This window comes from Pinus tabuliformis, chromosome X (assembly GCF_031772625.1).
Source record: "Pinus tabuliformis cultivar Carrire ecotype Pingquan chromosome X, CPIR1, whole genome shotgun sequence".
Lineage (NCBI taxonomy): Eukaryota > Viridiplantae > Streptophyta > Pinopsida > Pinales > Pinaceae > Pinus > Pinus tabuliformis.
In genome coordinates, this window is record NC_142308.1 from 68,687,395 (window position 1) to 68,708,572 (window position 21,178).

General features: G+C 40.3%; 1 pseudogene; it reads left to right on the plus strand.

The window, feature by feature from the left end:
- Nucleotides 1-503: 503 nt before the first annotated feature.
- LOC149138363 (pentatricopeptide repeat-containing protein At1g11290, chloroplastic pseudogene) lies at nt 504-3,393 on the plus strand (annotated as a pseudogene).
- The last annotated feature ends 17,785 nt before the right edge of the window (nt 3,394-21,178 follow it).

A 21,178-nucleotide genomic window follows, 5' to 3' on the forward strand; every position in this document is an offset into this window, starting at 1 on the left:
ACTTGCAAATCAATTCCAAACACCCAAACTCTAGAGGCCAGAGTTGGTGATGGAGCTTGCTTTTATTGCTTGTATATCCTATCTACGAACTTATGGATGAAGCCTCCACATAATCATGCACAACATACAATAATAGTCACTTCACTTTCTGAAATATGGCTTGGATATTTATCCAAGGGTCCATTAGGCATTTTAAATTTTATTCCTAAGACAACACTAAGGAAGCGTGGCGCTACAAATGAATGGGAAATAAAATTTATTCCCTTTATCTAAAAGATTTATCTTCAAGTTGAAGATGCTTTTCATGGGAGAAGAAAAGTGTAACTCCACACTAACCAACATCACATAAATCATTAATATATCATAGGAGAGAAATATCTAAAAGATTATGTTCAAGTTGAAGATGCTTTTCATGAGAAAAGGAAAGTGGAAGTCCACACTAACCAACATAACATAGATCATTACTTTATCCCAGGAGAGAAATTTGGGCTTACCTTTTGGGGGATAACAAGGAGAGTAAACTCACATAAATATGACCTTGTACCATCCTTGGCACGTTAGGAAGTGCATTCAAGTTGGGATTATTATCTTGCAAAGCCATCAATTACGGTTGCCTCCCTCGCTCACTCGAAGCACTGAGAAATATGCGGAACTATGTTTACCTGTTTCATCCCATGTCGGGTGAGATTCTTCCTGCCAATGCTAAAAAAACAAGCAAAACAATCTCTATGCCAGAGCTGGACATGGTGGAAAGGACTGATCTTTCCGATTAGTTTTTTCTTTGTCTTGGAGGTATCATGCGAGCTATCACGATGAAAATCAGGATTAGTGCTCTTAGAAGGCTTTCTATGTCCACATGGCATTCGCAGCCCAGCATCACAAGGTTGTCTTCAACCGCGGATTTTTGCATAACAGCGCCATCGTTTGTAATATTAAAATCAACATGGTTGCAGCCAATGACACGATTCCCGTCTGCAAGGATGGCATGGAATTTTCCAATATTACTGTCGATGACGAGTCGGAAGCATGGATTTCTCAATTGCAAGCTTGTGCCAATATGAGATCTCTGCGAGAAGGTAAACAGCTCCACGCTCGTCTATTCACAGCTGGAATCATACAAAATGTGTATGCGGAAACCAATCTCATGAACATGTATTCCAAGTGCGGGAGTTTGGCAGATACACGCCGGATTTTTGATAAATCCATTAGTAAAAACAGAGTTATGTGGAATACCATGGTTGCAGGTTCTGTGAGGCACTGTGAATTCAAGGAAGCCATTAGACTTTATTATGAGATGCAGGAGGTAGGCATCCAGCCGGACAATTTCACCTTTCCTTGCCTTCTCCGGGCATGTGCAGTCTTGACAGATCTAAAAAGGGGGAAGGAGCTTCATCACAACATAATCACAAGAGGGTTTGAGCTAGATGTTTTTGTGATCAATGCTCTTATTGATATGTATGCTAAATGCGGGAATTTTCAGGATGCACGCCAAGTGTTTGACGAAATGTCTCAGAGAGATTTGGTTTCATGGAATACAATTATATCTGGCTGCACCCAAAACAGGCATGGAGAACAGGCTATGGAATTCTTTGTGCGGATGATAACGAATGGCTTGGAACCTGACACGTTCACTGTTGTGAGTATTCTTTCTGCATGTGCACAGTTTGAGGCTTTTAATCAAGTCAAAGAAGTCCATGGTTTCATAGTTAGAAGAGGATTAGATTCACATGTTATTGTGCAGAGTACCCTTCTAACCGCGTATGCTGATTGTGGCAATATAGGTTTTGCTCACCAAATCTTTCACAACATTGGTCAAAGAGATGTAGTTCTATGGAATGCCATGATTTCAGGATATTCTCAGAATGGTTATTATGAAGAGGCCTTGGAACGCTTTTGCGAAATGCAACAGGAAGGTATGGAACCCAACTCGGTTACCATTGCTAGTGTTGTCCCCGCTTGTGCATACCTTGCTGTTATTGAAAATGGCAAGCAGCTTCATAGCTTTGTTATCAAAAGTGGGCTGGAGTCAAATGTTGTAGTGGCTAGTGCGCTTGTAACGATGTACGCAAAATGTGGTAGCATGGACGGTGCAGCGCATTTATTTGACAGAATGCCTCAGAGAGATGTGGTCTCCTGGAATGGGATGATTGGAGGTTATGTTGAAAACGGGCACTATGATAAGGGCTTGAAATTTTTTCATGAAATGCAGCTAGCAGGTGTGAAACCAGACTCAATCACAATTGCGAGTGTTCTGCCCTTATGTGGCCAGTTGGTAGCTTTGCAGAAGGGAAAGGAAATTCATGATTACTGTCTAAGACATGGACTTGACTCAGACGCCCTTGTGGCTAATGCCTTAATAGACATGTATGCTAAATGTGGCAGTATAAAGGATGCCAACAATGTCTTTGAAAATATATGTCAAAAGGATGTTGTCTCATGGACTGCAATGATTGCAGGATGTGGCATGCATGGGCACGGGGAAGATGCGCTTGCACTCTTCTATCAAATGCAACAGGCAGGTATCAAGCCAGATCTTATTACCTTCACTGCCATTCTTGCAGCCTGCAGCCATGCAGGCCTGCTGGAAGAAGGCATATATTGCTTTAGGTTGATGAGTGAGCACTATAGCATCATGCCCAGGGTGGAGCACTATGGCTGCATGGTTGATCTCCTTGGCCGTGCTGGGTGCTTGGCTGAGGCTTATGACTTGATAAAAGGGATGCCTTTTGAACCTAATGCTGATGTGTGGAGTGCATTACTTGGTGCCTGCAGAATACATCTCAATATCGAATTAGCAGAGCTTGTTGCAAAAGAGCTTTTTGAGCTACAACCTGAAAATGCTGGAAATTATGTTCTCCTATCAAATATCTATGCTGCAGCTGGAGAGTGGGATAATGTACGAAAAATCAGAAAAATTATGAAAGACAAAGGGTTAAAAAGAAGTCCAGGCTGCAGCTGGATCGAGCACAAGAACAGAGTGCATACATTCATTGCAGGAGACAGATCACATCCACAGATCGAAAAAATTAGTGAAACGTTAGAAAGCTTGGCTGGGAAGATGGAAGCAGCAGGCTATATACCCGACACTAACTTTGTACTTCATCATGTAGATGAAAACCAAAAGGAAGACATCTTGTGTAGCCACAGTGAGAAACTTGCCATTGCTTTTGGACTTATAAACACAAGCCCCGGGACAGCTATCCGAATAGCCAAGAACATTCGTGTGTGTGGTGATTGCCATAGAGCTGCCAAGTTCATCTGCAAGATTGTTGAGCGAGAAATTGTTTTAAGAGACGCTTATCGCTTCCATCATTTTAAGGATGGAGTGTGCTCTTGTGGGGATTATTGGTGATACTAACTTGGAAAGCAAACAAACTGAAATTTTTCTATCAACGAACTGATTGCTTCTACCTTTATCTGCTAGCTAGGAAATTAGTTGGTATATATGTTTCAGCACTGGTTGGTATTCAAATATTAAAAGTTGGGAATCATAATGCTTTCTAAATACTGTTATGAAAGGTCTAATTTCATTCAGTATCTTAGTCGTATTTGGCACTTTATTCTTGAAGATATTCGAGATGTACTATTATTTGAGATTGCCTGTTCCTTGCTGCTGCACTTAATTTTTGCAGAAGTGGAATTCCATTAGAAGGGCATTTGAAAAGCTGTTGTCTAAACGTTTTATGTTTTTGACTCCTTTTTAGGTATATTTTCTGATCAATTGTCTGGAATTTGGCTAGAAATTGTTGGAATTGCAGATTCTATTTGTTGAGTTTGTACATCAAAGTCTCCCGGGGGTTTGGGTTTTCCAGAACGCTGAATCTATTTATGCATAAAAATACCAAAATTTTTATCCTTAAATTCTGGTGAAGAAAATCAAAATGTAGAATATTTTGACTCTTGCAAATCCTCAATCCTCGTCTTTTTGTTTTGTTTTAACTGTTTTGCTGCACCGTGACACGTTGGCTGCAACTGTTGAGGCCAAATAGCAAGGGTTGTGTAATGGCAGATCGTACAATGGAAGATGTGTGGTATATGTTGAGGAAAAGGCGTATGCCTAGTTAACGACTATGCAAAATCCCTAATAGCTGAGTTTCTTACTTGCACGGTTCATATTATAGCTGAGGATCTGTCGTGTAAAATACCCCAGCTCGTTGGGCGCCCAAATTGCCTTTCACCCTAATGGAGATCGTCGTCCGAAACATTATCCCACTCACATTCATGACGGCTTTGTATGGACAAAAACCCATTTCCTTCAAGGTCCTCTGCAGCGCCCGCTTGAAGTTTGTACAGGTCACAGGACAACCTCAAAGAGAAGTGGTCAGACTGAACAATGGCAAGCGATTTGCTGAGATTTGAGCTAATTTGCCCGATGTAAGACCTGGTTCAAACACATTTCGGAGATCTTTGCAGAATTTCTGAAAGGGAGAGCACGATAGCAATCCGACCTCTCCAACACAGGTTCTCTAATACATTCCCATTTCCCCTGACTTCGTCCTCCCCATGGGGTGTATTCACAGTCGCTGCATTTTGTTCACGGCAATGGTTTTGGATTAGCAGCACTCTGCCCCAACGCTGCACTACAAATCAAGCCTCGCACTGTTCACCACTCTTCAAAAGACTGCGCACTCGCCAAAACCTTCCCGGGCGGACCTTAATATGTGGAGCGCTACACAGCGACCGTTTGTGTAGCGACCGAGTACAAACTCTCCTATATTGATTTCACTTTAGTACAGGGACCGAACCGAATGTTGGCCAGTCACCATATCTTCTGAACACAGGAGTCCCTTTTAAGTAACCGAGAGTTGCCGAGAGGCTGTCTGCCGAGAACATGGAAAACGCTGAGCCAAGGCTTAAAGAGTAGGGATCCCTATGATGTTGCTCCAAGAAAATTGCTGCAGGAGGAAGGGAAAGCTTCAGGAGGAAGGGAAAGAAGCTTTGTAATTATTAAAAATGGGAAAAATGTTAAAAATGACAAGGAAATCTCAGATTTTGTGGAAACAAATTATTTGGGTCAAGTCAAAATTGCTTTAACAGATAAAACAAAAAAGTGGATTTGGGTAAATGCAAAGCAATATGAGGGCATTTTAAGGCGTAAGCTTGCTCGCCTTAAATGGGGACAAATGAGAAAAAACCGATTCAGAGAAAGAAAATAAATAAGAAAAACAAAAATAAAGAAGAATCAATCATTTACAGTCCCACATCTACACCTTTTACTTGGTCATCATATCTATATGTCCAAGAACTGATGAAAGCCAGGACAAGGCTGGAGATTTTGGAAGCCAAAGAACAGGAAAGGGACCGCAAAATTTCAGAGGCCACAGTTGTAAACTGATGTCTAATGTAAGGTAATAGAATTTAAAAAAAACAGGTAACAATGTTACAAGAGGTTCTAGAGACAAGAAAACAAGAATGACAAAGCATGAAAGAATTAATAATAACAAACATGGATGTGATAATTTCTAAACAAACTCAGATAGATACACAAGTATCTCATCAAATAGACATTTCCAAAGAGAAGGCAAAAAGGAACAGTGGGAAAGATAGTCCCAAAAAAATCAAAGCTGGCGTTGAAGATGCTAATGGTTACATAAAAACAGAGGAAGAAGAAGATGCAAGCGCTCGTAGAGCACAGGAAATAGAACACAAAGAAAGACAGAACAGGAAAACAAACTTTATTATTAGGGGAATAAGAGATTACGGGAAGAATGAAAGTACTCTCAATTTGACAAGAGACTTTTCCAAAGAGAAATTACGTTGGAAAGGGCAAATTTGCCAAGTAAAGATGGTTGGGAGGACATGTGAAGAGAGACGTTGACCCGTAACTGCCACCATGGCTAGCGTACAAGACAAACACCAGCTTTTGGGCAAAAAGAAATTCTTGAAAGGCTTACACTTCTTCCTCGATGAGGATTTAACCAAAAAACAACAAGATGAGAGAAGAGATGAAGTGGAGAAAATTAGAACAAGAAGAAATGAAAGGAAAATGGCATGGTTGTACAATGGTAAAGCCGTTATTGCAGTGTTTGGGTCTCCGAGCAAAACAGGGCAGCGAGCTGGCAGTAAAGAAAAAACAGAGAATTCAATAATAGGGACGAAAACAACAAGAGCAGCATAAGCGAAAAGGGGTGAAGACTCAAATTTGAGTCTTATGTGTCAAACTGTGTAGCGGTCAAATCCTACCAAGTCTACCTAAGTTTAATTGGTTGGAATTGCAGAGGTTACCCTTGGAGGAGGGGACTTGGGTTAGGGCCTATTGCAAAAGGTGGAGACATAATTTGTTTCATGGAAACTCATGAGCATGATGGTTGCAAAACCCCTGTGTTTGATGGTTATTTGAAGTTGGCAATTTAGAACAAGGTAGCAGAAAATGACAAAGGGTATGGGGAATACTAGTTTTAGTGAAAGAAAAAGGAGGCTGTCACATTCAGTTAATTAAAGAAGATGAAAATAAACAATATTTATGGTTGAAAATATTAGACAATGAGAATCACATAAGAATTGCAACATACTATTTTTCCCTTCAAGTCTCAAAAACTTACAAAAATAAGGGGCTTGACAACAAAGATCCGTATGCAGATTTTTAGCATGATATTGCCGTGTACTCTCAGTAGGGAGAAGTTCTTTTAGTGGGAGATTTCAATGCTAGAACAACAAATAATCAAGCTAGCATTCTTTGTTGCAAAGAGGATAACAATCCTATTTGGCTCACTAAAGAGGAGAATCCCCAATGGGTGAGGTGTTCAGAAGATGACAAAGCTAGCAATCATTTTGGAGAGGAGTTGCTTACACTGTGTGGGGCTTTCAACTTAATTATTTGCAATGGTCTAAATAGATGGAAAAGGTTTGGGAACTTCACTTGCAACACATACAATGGGGCAAGTGTTGTTGACTATGTGATGTGTTCACAAAGCTTGATAGAAAAGATAGACGAAGTTAGTAATTGGAGAGCATATTTGGGACTTAAAATCATACCATAACTCAATTTATATAAGGTTATCATGGTTAGAAGAAATGCATCATAGGAGGAAAATCCAATGCTTTCGACCATCCCTATCTAGGGGCAAAATTCTTCTAACACAAGAAAATTGTGCTATCTTCAAGACAATGCTAGAGAGATTAATTCAGAAAGAGAAAACTAGTTTCAAAAGCTTCAACAATCATGAGTTAACAAATATAATTCAAAGTACACTTGAGAAGTGCAAAAGAGCAAAAAATAGGAAATCAGAATCAAACTGTTTTCGTGTAAATGTTTGGTTTGTTGAGCAATGCAAAATGGCAAGGAGAACCTTGCAAAATGCAAGAAATGAGAAGATGAATGTAAAGTTATATAAGTAGATACTAAAAAGGAAAAAAGATAAGTTCATGCAAACAAGGAAAGAAGAGTTAATACATTTAAGTAAGAATAATCCAAAGCTTTTCTGGCAGGGACTGCAACCAAGGAAGAAACAAACTGAAAATAATATTACAGTCAATCAATGGTTTGAATATGCATGGCAACTCTATGAGAAAGAATCTGAGGCGGAGACCCCCCTAGGATCAACACAAATTCAAAGCTCTTCACGTTACAGGAGGTGGAGAATGGAATTAAAAAGTTGAAAACAGGAAAGGCAAAGGACCTGCTTGAACTTCAAGCAAAGTATCTAAAATGGGGAATGAACGCTCTTGCACCGCACATCATGGAAATATTTAACAACATCATTCAGCAAGGATTCTCAAGAGAATGGACAACTAGCTTAGCAATACCCCTTTGTAAAAGTGGAGACATTAATAATCCATCCAACTATAGAACAATTATGATCAATCCTTTGTTTGCAAAGCTTTTTGGCAGCATGGTTGAAGACAGAATTAGTAAGTGGGCAGAAGTAAAAGAAAAGAGGGCAAGAGGACAAGCGAGTTTTAGGCTGAAACATTCTACAGTGGATCATGGTATCACGTTGAGACACATTGTTGAAAAGGTTTGGGAGGACAAAGAAGAAGTATTTTGTTGCTTTGTTGACTTTAAAAAAGCATTTGACATAGTCCCTAGGGATAAGTTGTGGTGTAGAATGGAAGAACTTGAAATTTCTGTGCATTATAGTGCTGTTGTCCATAAACTTTATGAAAAAGTGAAAGTCAAAATTAGAACCTCAGCAGGTATTTCAGAAATATTTAGAAGTGACATTGGAGTCAAGCAAGGTTGCTCTCTATCCCCTGCTCTTTTTGGTCTATATATTGATAAATTGAAAGAGTGGCTAAATGGCCCAATGCTATCTTCAATGAAGGCATGAGTGAAAAAAAGAAAACATGCATGCAAAATTGGAATATCTACCTCAATGTCTGTCCCACAAATAGCAAGGAGCTAGAGGATTTTGTTATGAAGAAGTTCCATAAAAAGTTATGGGGAAAAGAGTTGGGTAGAAAGAAGAAATATTACAATGAGGAATTCAACCCTACGTGTGATCTACAACAAAAAGAGTTCATTGGAGCTAACATTTCGTGAAGGGCAAAGTTTCTTATTGCTCGATTAAGGATGAACTCACATCAACTTCGGTGTGAAACAAGACAGTGGAAAAGGCTAAAGAAGTTTGGGAAGAATGGGTGTGTACATTTTGCATGTCTGGCGCTGTGGAATCGGAAAAACATTTCATTTTGGAATGTGATGCATTCAAAGACATCATAGAAAGTTATGAGAACATGTTAGCATTAGTTTCTTGGCATTTTCTTTTTAGCAAGGGGATTGTTGGAAGGTTGGGCCAACTCATCATCAATTTGAATCGGAAAAGAATTGAATTGCAAAAAGCAAAAAATAGGGAACTAATGGTCTCATAGACTATTTTTAGTCTCGTGGACCTTAAAATATCATTTCATTTATTAGGTCAGTGGTTTTCTCAAAAATATTATTCAAGATAAAACAAGGTGACTACTCGAAATCATTCTTATAAATTCAATAGAAATATGGGAAAACAACTTTCAAGGCGTAAATTAATGATCATAAGCATTTTTATTTGACAAACAATATGTATTTTGTGTAATAATTAATGTTGTATATGCCAAAATATATATCACTGAATCTAGGAACATTTAAATTTATTAATATGTATTTTCTCTGAATTCAGGCAGTTCTTTGATCCATAATGAATTACGAAAAGTCTTTCGGTAGAAACCACATAATATTTTTTTTTGGCCGACGTGTTTTGAACCAACTAGTGTGGTTCATCACCAGGACCAAATGAAGAGGAGACCATGGAATTTTAAATAATATTTGATTTTAATAAATTAATTTAAATATTATTTTTCAAAAACTAGCCGTTTAATATATCCTTTACTTAATAATATTTGTTAATATCATAATTTAAATATTATTTTTCAAAAATAGTATTTACTTGAAATTATGGTTTCTACGTTGCTCTCTATTTAAGTCGTTGTCATGGTCTGCCTCTTCATCTGGTCCTGATGATGAACCACATTGGTTGGTTTGAAATGCGTCAGCGAAAAAAAGAAAATTGTTATGTGATTTTTACTGAAAGACTTTTCATAATATGTATTCTATTTTATCCAACATATATTACTATACCATAGAATATATATTAATTGTCTTTCTATTTAATTAAATTAATATTATTTTGAATTCATTTTAACCCCGGATCTATTAAGCACTGAGAGAGATCAAATCTCTTGAGGTGCAAACTTCTTCTAGAGTGAAAAAAAATTTGATTTGTCTTGACACTTGTTATATCCAGAGTTAAGATGGATCCAGGTGGTTCTTTTCCCCTTTAAAGAGTTTTTCCCTCTTTAAATAGGTCTAGATTCCACATGAATACAATGGGTACGTACATTATTTTTATTATAATGTATGGTTATTTTTATGTTTATTACTTTGTTATTTTTGTTTACATAATACAACAGGACAGGACGTGACATGACATTACAACATCTCTTTCGTATTGGGTTGAAGAGCGCCTCTCGGTGCAACAATATAAATTCCCTTCCATCAAAATCACTTTACACATGACTCAACCACTTTCACATAACTCCATCCTTAGTGGGTGCCTTGACATGCAAAACTTTAATGCTGAACCAAGATTGCATGGACAATTCTATAAATATCACAAGCTAATGTAAGTCCATTTCAACTATAAATTACTTAAATTGAAAAAATCTATAATTTTAATCAATTACACTATGTAGCGATATTGCATATTAGGAGAGAGACTCATGTTTTATCTTATGCATTTCTTCAGTTGATCGCAATGTACATATACGTGTATTGGATCCTCCCTTGATATGCATGTTCATTACATGGTCTATTCCCTACATCGTTGTTGCTAGATCTGCATAATTCTAGATGGAGGGTCCAATTCTTGGCACAGAGATTAAATTTTATGAAATTAATATATTCTTCTTTCTAAGTTATACATAGATTAACAATAATTAGCCAAAATGTTTATGTTCTTAAATATGATTTTTAATTACTCATGTGGTGTAAATTAGTTGGTTTGAGTAGGGTTTAGTCCCTACGGGATCTTAGGTTCAAACCTCATGGGAGGAGTTGATGATGGAAGCCACTTTTGGGGGAAATTAAACTAATCCCATGGGGCGTTCAAACTTGATTGAGCTTCCTATCTACAGTGGTAGATAGTTCTTCCACCCAATAGACGAGTTGACCCCAACCCGAGCTTATCCTAATTATCATAAGTACATTTAAGTGTAAATTTTAAAATGTATTTACAATATCAATTAAATTAATCAAGAAGTTAAATATCAGTAATAAAGTTCATATCATATATAATTAGTAAAAGAGGTATGCAATAAATAAATAAGGCGGATCAAAGGAAATTACTTGGATTATAGTTTAATAAACTTGTCTTAAAAAGTGTTGGGTATGTGTTATATTTTTGGCACAACTATGATCATGCATTGTACATTGCATCGGGCACAATGGGGGTCATAGGGGGGGAAAAGACCATCTGTGCAGGGAATCTGGGGCAACACCCTTCAAAGCATTTTTGGGTGGTTTTTGCATCCTTTTTCGGGAATTTTCAGTGCACAATTTTCGCATTTAGTGGTTTTGTGGTGGTTGGTGGTTTTTCCAGTGGTATTGTGGTTTTGGTTAAGGAACTATAGTTGTATTCTAATCCATGGTAAATTGACTAGTAGTTTATAGATGTTGCGGGATATATATATTGTATTGTAAATATTGTATAGAAGAATATATTGAAAATATTCTTGTTGGTTTTCCAAATTTAGGTTTGCAGGATAAAGTATGTGTTAACATGTATGTTTGTCATTTTTTTTTTGTTTTATTAAGAATCTATTTGCAACAATTAATTGTATAGGGTTAAAACCTACTTTTAGTATTAGAGCAAATTGACTTGAAGGGGACGCACTAGCGACTAAGGGGTTTGGCTTGGGCCTATTGTAAACCTTGTTATAGTGGGAGATCTACAAAAGTGATTCTTGTAGTGAAAGGAAATTACGAGTAATTCAAAGATAGAGATCAATAAATTTAATGGATAGAGTTTTGAGTTGCGGAAGTTAAAAATGGAAGAATTTTTGGTGGACAAAAATTAGTGGAATATTGTGGATCTATGTTCTGTATCAACAAGGATGTTAGCAAAATACTGGATCAAGTTGGATTGAAAGGCAAGGAGCACAATATGATTGTGTCTCTCAAATTCAATATTATTGAATGTTTTAGGGGAAACTACAACAAAGGCTTTGTGGAATAAGTTTGGGGATTTGTATCATTTTAAGTCCTCAGTGAACAAATTGTTCTTGAGGAAAAATGATGGAGGCTCGGTCACAGAGTATTTGAATGCTTTCAATGATATGGTAAGTCAACTATTATATTTTGATATTAAGATTTTAGATGAAGATAAATGTATTAGTTTGTTGTGTTTTTTATCGAACTCGTGTGATAGTTTGGTTGTTGGCATAAGTAGTAATGCAACTACCTTAAGTTTAAATGAAATAGTCTCATCCTTGTTATTGGAGGATATGAGATGAAAAAACATGGAAAGTCTAAGCATATATGTCTTGTCTGTAAGATAACACTCCAAAAATAAAAATAAAAATAAGTCTTCAGTGGGAGATCTAAATCTAGAGGAAGATGTAAATCTCTAGAAAGTGTTGAAGATGCAGAAAATAAAGGAATTACAAGAAATATTATAGATCTAAAATTCCTACAAAAGGGAAGGTATCTCAAGATGCTCCTTCTGTAGAAGCAAAAACCTCCTCAAGTGAAGGAATGGATGTGTATTTGGACTCTTCAAGTACACTTGTATATCATGAGGCATGGTTGGTCGAGTCAGGGGAATTCTTTTTTATGATTCCTTAGAGTGAGTAGTTTTGTGATTATTAAAGATATGATGACAATGATGTTTTCCTAAAATATAACTTGGCAACCAAAATAATAGGTTAAGGAAAAGTCAAGTTGAAGCACATGGGTGGAAGGATTAGAACACTCCCTAGTATTTTTCACATCCTAGGAATGGTCAAAATTTGATTTTTATAAGCAGGATGAGTGATGTAGGTGAAAAAATAGTGTTTGAAAATGATACCTGCACGATGGTTCAAGGAGACTGATATTGTTGAGGGGATTTCATAGTGGAATTTTGTATAAAATGTTGGTAAACATTGTTAGTGATGGGTGATATAGTTCTGTTGTCCATGAGAGTGGAGCTAAAGAAGGAAAAACTCCTCTAGCCTCTAGAGAAAATATCATGTTATCACATCAAATATTGGTACATATTAAAGAGAAGGGCCTTCGAGTACTACATGGTAATGATATGGTAGAAGGTATGTCTAATTGATCTCTAGATTTTGATTTCTATGAACATTGTTTATATGGGAGGCATAATCCAGTCTGATTCTCATATGATTCTACAAAGTTAGAGGGAATATCACAGTTGGTGCACAATGATGTGTTTGGACTTATGTTGATTCCATTTCTAGGTAAATATGTGTACCATGTGTCATTTATACATGAATTCTCAAGGAATACATGGATCTATTTCCTCAATAATATATTTGAAGTCTTTGAAAAATTCAAAGAATTTAAGGCTCTTTAGAAAATCAGGCAGAGAATAAGGTTAAGATGTTGAGGACTAATAATGATGAAGAATCCAGTGGGAATGAACTCGAAGAATTATGTAAGAAATGCAGTTAATCAAGGAATAAGACTACTTCATTGACACTTCAACAAAATGGAGTTGTAGAAATGATGGATAGGACGTTGATGGAGAAAGCAAGGAGTTTTCTTAGTGGTGTCGAGTTAGGATAGGAATTATGGGCAAAGTAGGTGGATACTTTTATTTGCTAAATAAATCACCCTCATAATCATTCAATGATAAGACTCCACATTGTTGAAGAAAAGTGTAACTATGTTCGATATTTGTCAATATAATTTTGATCTTTGTACTTGTCAAGAAAAAAAAAAATTATTTTTATAAATTATATGAATGAGTTTCTTGCTCATTCCATAGATTTAGGAAAGTCAAAGAGTCAAAATTATGTTAAATAGCTCTTCTTGAGCATTTATGTAATATACATGGGTCAACCTAGTGTCAAGTAGCCCTCCAAGACAAGCACCATCCTCCAAAGAAGAAGACTGCCAACAACACGATGAGAAAGATAGTTAATTCGGTTTCATAATATATAGAGATGACATGTCAACTTAATAAATAGACACCATGGTTCACAATGACACGTCAGCTAATATGGAAGATGAACCACTATATATACCCCATTAGGGCTTGTGCAATACAGGGGTACAGAACTCATATCCTTTGAAATATCGGATGGGTACTGTGACTCTGAAATTTTGGATGGAAGGATCTCTCTATTTTTCGGTGATGTTTCAGCCTCCTCACAATCTCAATAAAGAACTTTCTAGACATGTGTTGGGAACGGGTTCCCCCAAGAGCAGTTTTGGGATTAAAAGCCCATGTTTTGGGATAATTTTGCAATAAAGTTGTAAAGTCTCTGCATTTTGTGGTCACGGAGCATGAAGATGTCAAGAGTCATAAAGGGTTGTCCACCCTTATTTTGTAAAGTGTTAAATCGGCTCTAAAGATCCACCCATGGTCCGTGGACCATGGGATTGTATAAAAAGGAGCTAAGTAAGTAAGCTCTAAGAAGTTAAGTTAAGAAAGTAAGGAATAAAGTAGCGAAGTAGAGTGGAGAAGTCTAAGGGTTCTCAGGTCTTAGTGTAGGTAGAGGCTTTGCAGCTAAGTGCACAGAGTCCTAGGGTGAAAGTCCGCAGCTGAGTGTGCGGACCCCTGTAGCCGCGTGCGTAGGGCGAATAGAGTCTGTATTAAACTGGAAGATATCAATAAAGAGAATTATTCTGCAATTACTGTGTATTTAGTTCCTGTTAATGCATTTGATTATATTGTGTTTTGGGTTTAATTTACAATGTTTATTTGATGCACAAATATATGTGATTGTATCGGTTAATTGAATGCAAGTAAGGATATTTGTTTACGCAGCGCTAACTGTGATTGATTAGTAAGATAAATAAAACACATGAGGTAACTTGGGAACCTATACAATACATTGTCATAGTTTCACGAAAGTCCCTGGACCACAGGTTAGGTCTGCGCGAAGGTCAATCGTACACCTTCACAGAGGTACTAAAGGGCAGAATAAAGGATAGAATGACAGAGCCCTAAGGCTTAGCGACCTGCACGAAACTAGGGGTAGAGGGTATAAACCGACATCACGACCATCTCAGGGTGCAGAAACTTGGTTCCAGCATCCCCCCATACTACTTCGGTTGAGACTTCGGTTCGTGCTCCTCGGGCTGATGGCGAAAGGGACAATAGTGTAGGGATTTGTTTGGCTAACTAACGCTAAACCTGGGTCAGGGCCCTCAAAGCCAAAAAGTGGTTCCGTTTCCGGGACCAGAATCTGCATGGGAGATGTGTGGTGTCGTATCACTGGAATCCAACTAAGCAAGAGATCAAGGACTAGTTGGATAGAAAGATCCACGAATTTGCGGCGCATGAGAACAGAAACCCACCACTGAAAAAGGAACAGTGGCTAGACAGGTACCTGTATACAGAAATCCATGAGATCTTTTTATGTTCCTTTCCAGTTGAGTTATACGAGTGGATCGCAAAGCTAGCGGATAGCTAAGGAAGGTGGAGGCTTGACAGTGCTATTGTCTGGACCCTTGAGCTAGTACAGAGACTGGAAGCTTTTGAGGATAAGATCACCTGCGTTGTTGTTCATTGGCTCGATCCTATCGTAGGAGGATTTGTGACAGAATTCACGGTCGATACCTCAGTGAGCTCCAACAAGGCGGAGCGACGCTTTTTTAAAGGTCCCCGAGGTAAGTACTTGAAGTCTTTAAATACTTGGATTAAGATGTTATTGTGTGAAAAATGGGTTATGTAGCTACCTTGATGTTCAGAGCTATGTGAAGTGGAAATAATTACAGGAATGAAGGAAGAAAGAGCCTTGAATATGGCCCACTGATTTCACCTCCTTTGAGTAATAAAGAGGGAGTAGCGCAGGCTTCTCTGCGAAGTGCAATTCGGTTGATAAAACAAGGATTCCCGTGACTTCCACCTCCACCTACACCACCTCCAACTTCACCACCATCACCTGCGACTTCACCCACACCACCACCACCTCCACCACAGTTCAACATGGAAAATTCAGTGAAGCTGCCTTTGTTTAAGGGCTTGGGAAATGAGGACCCAGACCAGTTCTAGTTCGTCGTAAAAGCTGTATGGGAAGCTCAGGGCGTCACAGACGATCACATGAAGAAGGCAACATTGGTTAGTGCTTTACAGGATCGCACGCTAACTTGGTACATCAAGTACTCTAATGATAACCCAAACGCTGGGTTGGCAGAGATCTAGACCGCACTGAATAAAGAGTTCAGTAGGCCTAAATCTGAGGCACAGTTGATTGTGGGGTTCAAGGAAATCACAATGAAACTAGGTGAGACACCTTGGGAATTGGATCAGAGATTGAAGTGTAAAATCCGCGAAGCTAATATGAACTTAATAGATGGACAACACCGCGAGTGGTTTGTGGCTTCACTCTTGCCTCACCTAAGGGTTGCACTGTCACAACAAAAGATTACAACATAGGCAAAGACCTTGGAGATTGCAATAAGACTGCATGAAACACCGACGCAAGATCAGAATCTGGGGGTTCAATAGATTCATCCGTAGTTGCAAAATCTTTGCCTCGAAATGAAAAGCTTGAAGCAGGACATAATAGTTCGACCGGAGGCGCGCAAAGAGATATGGTGCCTAAAATGTAAGGGTCAGGGGCATGACAAAGACCACTGCCCGGTCATTGCGAACTATATTGTAGGAGGAGGATCGATGCCTTTGAGGTCAGAAGCCCAAGCAGGACCGAGCGTAGGGCCTGCGTTATGGTGTGCTATATGTCAGGTAGTAGGGAAACATATGACTGATAAATGTCATTTGCTGCAGAAGTTTGTACAAACATCGTAGCAACTGTTCTGCAACTTCTTCAAGTTGGTAGGGCATGATGAGCACAATTGTCGAAGTTATGAATTGATGATGGACAGAACGCCTGCCTATAGAGTTCAGGTAGAAACATGGCCCCTTGACCAGAGCACTGGGATGGCGCGAACATGCTTTTAGGGGAACGGACGAGGCTGAGGCGGAGGAGGACCTGGCAGAGGTTGGGGACAGTTGATCTGTTACAATTGTGGAGGACCAGGACACTATGCCCATGAATGCACTAACCCAACGCGTCCGTCGTGCAAATATTGTACTCAGTTTGATCATGAGATGGAGAACTGTCCTACATTGATAGCGAGGATATGCGACAAAGGGGTGCTACCACCACAGCCGACTCAGAACCTGCAGATGATGAGGGTTGAACCTCGCGAAGAGGATTCAAATGTGAATATAGTGCTTTGAAGTGGAATTGCAACGAACGACGGTAAGGGGAAACAACTTGAAGACAATGCATGGGTTTGCAAAACTTTGGCGAAGGAGGTTGAATTTGATTTGGAGTGCACATGCGAAACATTCATGGAAGAAAAAAAGAGCTTCACTGAGGCCTCTACCTCAGGGAGCCGAGATAATCTTGTTCAGGAAATGGACCCTTCTATGGTTACGACCTTTCTAGAGACCAACATGAAGGTGTTGCGTGATAGCAAGGTTGTGAAGGGGTTACAGGAACTTATAAATAGATGAACCGTGAACGCTCCGGGTGAACCACGCATGGTACGGAAGATTGGTAAGCATAAGGCAAGGACAGGGCGTGAGATGAGACTCATCGCATAGATAGGAGAATATGAAATGGATCAGGTTATTCTGGATCTAGGGTCAGACGTGAACGTTTTACCGAAGCAGACTTGGGAGCGAATGGGGAGACCCGCGCTGCAGTGGTCTCCGATTCAGTTAAGGATGGAAAATCAACAGAAAATCATCCCCATGGGACGGCTGCAAGGAGTAACTGTAGATATTGAAGGCGCGAGCGCATTGGCTAACTTTGAAGTGATAGAAATTGTGGATGACAGCAACCCCTACCCTGTGCTCCTTGGCATTGATTGGGCTACTGACATGAATGGGGTAATCAACCTAAAGAAGTGAAAGATGATATTTGAAAAGAAATCGCTTCACGTAATAGTACCCCTAGATCCTGTTGAAGGATTGCGCTATACTAAACCAGTCCATGATTACAAAAGCGATGACGATTTGGACTGCATATATAAAATAACAGCGTGAGACCAAGATTGGGTGAATCCAACAACGGATGGCCGAATTACATGGGATCACGAGAGTTCCTGCACCTCAGACTTGGATGAAGAATTAGAGCGCTGGCAGAATCAACTACATGAAGTAACTATACTGAGCTGTAACATGATGACTCGGTTGCTACACTGTGTGTCGTCAGAGGTAAGAAATCTACCCACTTATGATGGCTTGAATGATGTGGATGTGTTTTTGGATGCATTTGAGAGGGAAGTACCAGAGACGCAGCGCTTCCAGGCTTTGGACTAGGCACTGCACGCTACATCCGTGAGATGGTGGGGTATGTTTAAGGGTAGTTTTGACGATTGGCGCGAGTGTAGGAGTATGATGAGAACACACTTTGGGAAGCCGAAGGTATGAGTGACAGAGAAGTATGACGGGAAGGACGATCCGTGCGCACACTTGGCCAAATGGGCTAAAGCCTATGGCGTGAAGCCCCAATCTGAATGGGTGCACTTGTTTTGTCACACCTTGGATGTCATCCTAATGAACTAGTACTTGGAGATAGAGCTCCACCAAGGCACAGGTGAATGGGATATTCTGAGTGAACTTTTAGCGATGGTATATGCACTCCAGAATTTTAGACACTATTTGTTGGGTAGACATTTTAAAATGTATACAGATTATTCTGCGTTGAAATACCTAGTCAATAAGCCTGTGTTGGGGGGGGGAGAATCTGTAGGTGGTTATTATTGTTCCAAGAGTATGATTTTGAAGTTATTTTGAAGCCTGGACGATTGAACGCAGGACCAGACCATCTGTCGCGCATCGAAACAGGGGAAGAGCCCACTAAGTTGGAGGAGGGATTGCCTGATGTGCAACTCTTTGTAGTGTGTGTCATGGATGGTCACTTTGAAGACATCATACACTTCCTAACGACAAGAACTGCTCCAGAAGGCTACACCATCCTGCAGAAAAAGGAGTTAGTGGTGTGTGTGGTAGACTTTTCTGTCATTGTCGAACATCTGTACAAAATGGGGTTTGATGAAGTACTGCGACGATATGTACTACAGTTTGAAACAAGCAGTATTCTCGCGGATGCTCATAGGGGTGCCGCGGGAGGCCATTATGCAGGAAGAGCGATCGCATAGAAGATTCTATGTGCAGGGTTGTGGTGGCCAACCCTCCATCAGTATTCCAAAGCCTACTGTAGGGCGTGCAATGTGTGTCTAAGGACTGACAGGCCATCACGGAGAGATCAGCTGCCCTTGAACCCACAGATGACGTTACAACCTTTCGAGAAATGGGTTGTAGTTTTTGTGGGACCCATTTAGCCCCAAGGAAAGAAGATGGGAGCACGGTACATTATCACTGCGAATGAGTATTTGACTCGATGGCTGGAGGCACAGCCTATGAAGGACTACATAGGTGTGACTTCCACGAAGTTTCTCTTTGAGTATGTACTGACGTGATTTGGGTGTCCAAAGGTTTTGATGAGTGATTGTGGTACACAGTTTCCGAACGAGACAATCAACGCGCTGATGGAGGAATTTCAGGTGTATCACCAGAAAAGCATGCCTTATCACCCACATGCTAATGGGAGGGTGGAAGCATTCAATAAGGTGCTAGAGAATGCGCTGACCAAGGTTTGTAATGCTCAGTGAAGTGATTGGGATCTGCATACCTACAGTGTTATGGGCCTATCAAACGACATGAAAAATGTTGACTGAGTAGACAACCAATGGGATGACTACGTTAGAACCACGGAAGTGGCTCAGGGGTGTAGACAAAGCAGGTCTGATCAACCTGCTATGGGTGCCACATCACAACCGCATTACAACTGCACACCCATTACAATATTGGTCATCAAGCAGCTGCTATGCTTGGTGCATGATCGGTGTTTGTGGCTGGAGGAGCCGATACCCATCACCGACAGGCTGATCCATCAGATCACGTGGCTGCCCTATATAGGAGAATCTGGCCATGCTGTTTGGACGGAAAGGTAGTGAGTAGGCCCTCGCGTAGGCCATGAAGGAGAAGTTCGAGCTCGTGAAGAAGTCGCGTGTCTATGCCTTCTCAAGTATCTATGACCCTATGGTCAAGGTGATCCTGATAGGAAACATTATGTGGAAGTGTCGCGCAGATGAAGTGTCGACACCCGTCATTGCTCTAGCAACTCAGTGTGCCTAAGGAGTCTAGTTTAATTGGGCACGCTATCTTTGTGGTGAGTTCCTTGCGAACTCCCACGAGGCACAAGAACTCAGCAAGACCTTCTATTATGCGTGGCTCTTGCTATCCATTATGCTGGTAGCCTGGGAGCTACTGGAAGACAGTCAATTCCCCTTGGTTGCACTGGACCTGCCAGAAGTAGCGAAGTATGCTTCGCTGTGGGTGACCAAGGATGCTCAGTGCATCAAGGATAGCAAGATCTTCAGGATCTTGATGGAGATGAATATACACATGGCTATCAATCACAAACTGCGATTGTCGCCTACTATGTTTGCCAAATTGCAGGAGTACGTGGAGTTCAAGGAAGACTTTCATCGCATCATGATTAGGGCATGGAAGGACCTTGAGCAGAAGTGGCATGGCTTGCCTTACTTGGCAATGGACAACGCGATTGATGCAATTCTTGATCCCTAGCCGGCAGAGTGGCGCACTGCCTCAAACATGGCGGTGGGGTCGAGCAAGTCTGCCGTGCAGTGCAAAAAGGAGGAGGCCAAGCTCAAGATGACACAACTAACTGAGAAGAGGAATAAGGAGGTCGTTGACAAGGCCCAGTTAGAGCGCGACGCCACCCAGTAGGCAGAAAAGCAGACAAGCAAAATAGAACATGGCTCTAACAAAGGTGCGAGGTCACCTTCACCCAAAACAGAGGAAGAAATAGACGAGAAAATAGAGTAGCATGGAGTGGACCCGCAGACGACATCATACCACATCAAACGTCTAAGAGAACAAGAAAAAGTGGGGCCACGGAAGAAATCCAAGGCTAGTAAGACGTCATTGGACCCAATCACCCTAACAGAGGGAGATTTGAATGACATTGGAGACACGGTGCAGGATGTCACTGCGGAGGTACTGCAGCAGTTCAAGCAGTAACAACAACAACTATTGGGGGCCATCCAGATAGGTTTTCATGAGCCACAGATCCGCTCCTCATAGGCTGGCATGGTGTCCACTAGTCTCGCTATCGGTAGTTTAGAAGCTACCGAGATGTTGTGTGCAGAGGACTCTCGAGCGATAGTGATGTCGAATGGAGCACTGACCACAGAAAACGAAGCTGACAGGCCCGCTGTCAGCGCCCTCAAGGGAGTGGGATTAAACTTGGCAACACTTTTTGGTGAGGCACTCCACCTACTACAGGATGGGGTGATCGCGGAGATGAGGGCTTGCGAATAGCGTGCTGTACAGGTGATCAGTGACCAATAGATCAGTAATGTGAAACTGGCCCTACAGCAAAACTCTACCATCGCCACCCTGACTGAGGTAACCGAACAAAACAACTG